We start from the raw sequence: 5,003 nt of genomic DNA on the forward strand, positions 1-5,003 counted from the left end.
CTACTATGTGGGACAAAAAGCCAACAGACAGTACATACACTTTATACGCTTTCTATTTCCATAACCTGGATTGACTTTCTCACTCTATCTCCCCTTCGGCTTTGGTCCATCGAAACAGACGTGCGCGACGCTCTACTGAGCTTAACCCTCTCTTTCTACAGGCCGGCTTGCTACTTCGCGTTTCTCTATTGCATTCCCCTTTCCTCCCACGCGCGCAGTCGTCAACGGCCGAATGAACACGTGTACACCCAAGACTTTCATTTCTCAACAGAAAATAAACGACATGTTTATTTTATTCTAACATTTGAGTTCTTTGTTTCCTTCATTCAATTCGTTTCATTATTTTTTTCATGTAACGAGTTTAGGGTATTTGTATCCTGGTCCGCAACAGAAGTAAGCACTTCATTAAATAAAGTAAACGAACAAAATATACATTTTTATATATTTATAATTGTTTTTTTTTTAACAGAAAAAATGAAACAATCTTTAGAAAGTTTTAACAGAAAAACGAGCAACAATTTTTAGGAAATGTTTAATTTTCAAAGTTGTTTTATTTTGTATAAATTTATATTTTGTTACGTGGTTCATTACTTCAGATTTTCCTTTGTTCGTTTTTCTGTTAAGACAATCATTATTTCATTTTTCGGTACTTGTACAGTTTAGTCAAGACATTAAAAAATGAAAATATCGAAAAAGTTTAAATTGTATGTATTCGTTATGGAACGAAGTTTTCCGAAAAAAAAAATTCCCTTAATTTCATCAAGTAGTTTTTTTGTTTTGTTTTGTTTTTTGTTTTCTACAGCGGAAAAACACGTATTTATGAGAGCGTGTTGAAGGCGGCCATCTTGGATTTTTAAAAAAATTGGTTTAATTTTAGCAATGACAAAGGGAGATAACTTCAGTTAAAGCGCTAACACCCCTCCCCATCTTTAATACTAGCTTTTCTCCCTAAAAATCGAACATTTTGCTCGGTATCATAACAAATTGTTCTTTCGCTGTAAAAAAAAAATAAAAATAAAAATAAAAAAAACTACTTGATGAAATTAAGTGAAAATTTTTTTCAGAGAACTTCGTCCCATAACAGATATATACAATTTAAACTTTTTTTTCGATATTTTCATTTTTTTAATGTCTTGACTAAACTGTACAAGTGACCCCTTTTCTGTTAAATAGACAGTTATAAATGCATAAGAATGTATATTTCGTTCGTTTACTTTATTTAATCAAGTGCTTACTTCAAATATTAAAATACTTTTTTATATTAATTACATTTTTTAAAAACTTTAATCTTTATTTTAATTCGTAATATTCGTGATTTGACGGTGTAAAATACTGATGTGACCCTTCTAGAGTTGTCGAACTTTGGGGGGACTTAACTGTAAGACTAGTGTTCGTGAAACTCTGAATTTAAACTGTAAAGAAAAAAAAAAAGAAAGAGAAAAAAAGACTATATAAACATGTAGCGCGGTATCATCTGCCATCGTATGCATCCGAGAACAATATCTACTGTAAAATTAAACCAAAATTTGGTACTTATGCATTTTTGGTACCACGCTATTTTTCAATATTTTTTTCAAGTTAAATTTAAAGTTTCACGTTTTTTTAAAAAATTTTTTTATTGTAAGGTTGAAGCACAGAATAGTTAAAAAAAAAAAACAAACAAAAAAAAACAAACACCATCCCCATGTTAAGAATGGGTTTCAAAATAATAACATTATTATTTAAACACAGTAGCAAAAAAATATATAAGTACCCAAAATTTTATTTTTATTGCTCAATGTTTTTAATGTTAAATTATAAAATAAAACATATTTAATCATTTTAAAACTTTATCTTGCATTATTTGTGGTTAATTTAAATTAATTTTTAATCACGTTTTCAATAATTATATGATTATATTTTAAAGTTTGCGAAACATGTAAAAAAAAAAAAAAAATTAAAAAAAATAAAAGCTTCTGCTAGACACCGGTGTCGAACTTTAAGTGTCCCTGTAAGTGATTACCTGGTTCGAGGATATTTATACAACTAAGGGATAAATCCCCATTGTTTAACAAATAAAATTATTACATGTGTTTTATTTTATAATTTAAAATTTTTTATTGTATAATTCAAAATTTAAAACATTAAACAATACAAATAACACGTTGTTTAACAAATAAAATAAACAAGAAATGAAAAATGAAGTGTTAAAATGATTAAATCTATTTTATTTTATAGTTTAAATTTTTTATTTTATAATTTAAAATTTAGCACATTGAAGAATATTTTATATTGTTCTCGGATGCATATGATGATGCGCGGAAACATCTTAATTCAATATTTAACTTCATCTTTCATTATTTCTTTCCGAGAACAAAACCAACAGTTTATTTATATTCTCACTGTTTTTGTTTTTGTTTTTTTTTAATTATAAAATAATACATATTTAATCATATCAAAACTTCATCTTGCATTATTTCTCTTTATTATTATTATTATTATTATTATTATTATTATTATTATTATTATTATTATTATTAAAAAAAAACAACAACAACAACACCAACAACGTGGTTAATTTAAATTAAATTTTAATTACAGGATTACATTTTCAATAATCACGTTAATGTAAACAACCTTGTACACCGGTGTCGACCCAACGTGCCCCTTTTTTATAACAAAATTTGGGGTTATTTATACAACTAAACGACAAATATGGCTTTTTAAAATTATTTTTAAAGGCTGAACGTTTAATTATTATTATTTGAATTAATCGAACTACTGTTAACATCCAACATAAAGAAAGTAAACAATATTCACAGGATTAGATTATGAAACGTGCAACGGCGTGTTCTTTTCGTTCTTTTTGTTTTTGTAGATCAGGACACCCCCCCCCCCCTTCCTCTCGATGAAATAGTTGTTTCTATATAAAACGTTAAATGGTTAAATGTGTTTAATCGTTGCAGAATCGTAAACTCATAAAACCTTTTGCTTATGTTATTTCTATAAATTGCTCACGGTCAATGAATTTGTGTGTAAAAAAACTATGTTTTAGTGCTGATGAGGTTTGCACACGGTGTCAGAAACTGTTTATTTATCTGAAGACAGGACCGTAAAATGAAAGTGTAGTACCTGCTCCTGATTTGAATGCTAATATCAACCATGTTTAGCTTTATCATTCTTCTGACCAGTTAAAGGCAAGATTTTCTGGCTAGAATGAAGTATAGATCAGCGGCGACTTATGAATTGCATAATCCCAGGCATTATTTTCTTCTTACAGATGGAGATGGGTAATTGCATATTGCTACTTGGAAATGCTGTATTTTTGCTCATGTCAAAGTGCTCCCTCAATTTTGTTTTTCCGCGTTAAATGTGCTTCATCTTTGCAGAATCCAAAACCAAGCTTCTATCTATACATCAACGCTGATCCCCATCTGGCATCAATTGAAATGGATGGCTCTCGTCTTGAGGAGGCTCCATGTTTTGACAAGCTTCTGGGTTTGATCTTTACTCCTGATCTGAAATGGAACATGTACATCAAATATGTTGCCAAGGACGCTGGGAAAATGGTAGGATCCTTCTACCGCTCCAGAAGATATCCCACTTCTGATGCAATTCTCTATCTGTATAAAAGCCAAGTACGTCCAAGGATGGAATACTGCTTCCACATCTGGCAGGAGCTGCTAAAAACAGCCTATCTTGCCTTGACAGAGTACAAAATAGACTTCATGGTTTAGTGGGGGATGCCCTTTTCTCTTCCATGCAACCTCTCTCCCACAGAAGAGACATTGCGAGCTTGTCTTTGTTTTATCGATATTTCCATGGCAAGTGCTCGTCTGAGCTCCAATCTCTCGTCCCCCCTCGCCAATCTTTCACGAGAAACACCCGTCTGGCTGAAACTACTGTCAATAATTTTCCCCACTCTTTATCTGTGCCTAAATCCAAACGTAGATTCCATGAGCAAAGCTTCTTTCTCAGAAGTGCACGATTGTGGAACTCTCTTCCGTTTGCCTGTTTCCCATCTGATTACAACTTGGATGTCTTCAAGTCCAACAAAAACAAATTCCTGACAATCCGCCCCCTTAAGTAAGACACCCTATCAAATCTCCAATACTACTGATTATTACAATACTATCTCACTGATTACTGTACACGCAGTAACCCTTATCCCTGAGTGGCCTCCTGGCCTTGATAAGTAGTGACCCCCCCATGTAAAAAAAAAATGAATCGCAAATAATGACATGTACATGCATCCGTGGACTATACATTAAAATATCGTTCTTCCAACACAAACCACGAGAAATACAAACCTTACTATTTGTGGCATTGAAAATAAAGTTAACAACGGATGCTTATTCTATGTTACGTATATAGGTTATTATCGAAATGAGGACGACACAGAGCTAAGTGAAACAGCAAGTTTATTGAGTAAACATCTTATATTAAGTAACCTTTCTCTTTTGTAGAAGACTTATCTAAGAACGGGGGAGAACTAGGGGGAGCAATAGTGGGGATTTGGCTACACACAACACCCCCTCCCATCAGAAAGGGTGTTTTTCCTTTTGTTTTACTTCTTAGCAGTTTGAGCATTTTAAAGGGCAACATGAGGAAGGAAGGATTGTTCATTCGTTTCAGCACGTTTTTTGATTAACACGTCCTGAACGCATAGTCAGCTGTTGATTGCCATTCCTTTTGTAAATGCTTTCCTCAGTTGAGTCGTTTTCCTGTGCAATCCTTTTTCTTTGTGGTATGGGTTTGTCAGACTGTTTGAAACTGACGGTGAGTATCAGCTACGTGTGTAGTTTGATAGTGTCCTGGGAAGGAATGTTTTGACTCGGGCGTTTTGCACAGGAATCGTTTGTTTCAGCAGTATAGTTGTCCGTCTCTTGCCTTTCCTTTTGGACTCTTGCTTCGCTGCACTATCTTATGTAGGGATTGGATGAACTCAAACATTATCGCCGATGTTGGGGCCTTTCAGCTCTTTCCCTGTCTCATGGTGTCTGACTCTTCTTTATACTTTTCTT

Source organism: Euprymna scolopes, chromosome 19, assembly GCF_053919585.1.
Source record: "Euprymna scolopes isolate OS-2025 chromosome 19, ASM5391958v1, whole genome shotgun sequence".
NCBI classification, from domain to species: domain Eukaryota; kingdom Metazoa; phylum Mollusca; class Cephalopoda; order Sepiida; family Sepiolidae; genus Euprymna; species Euprymna scolopes.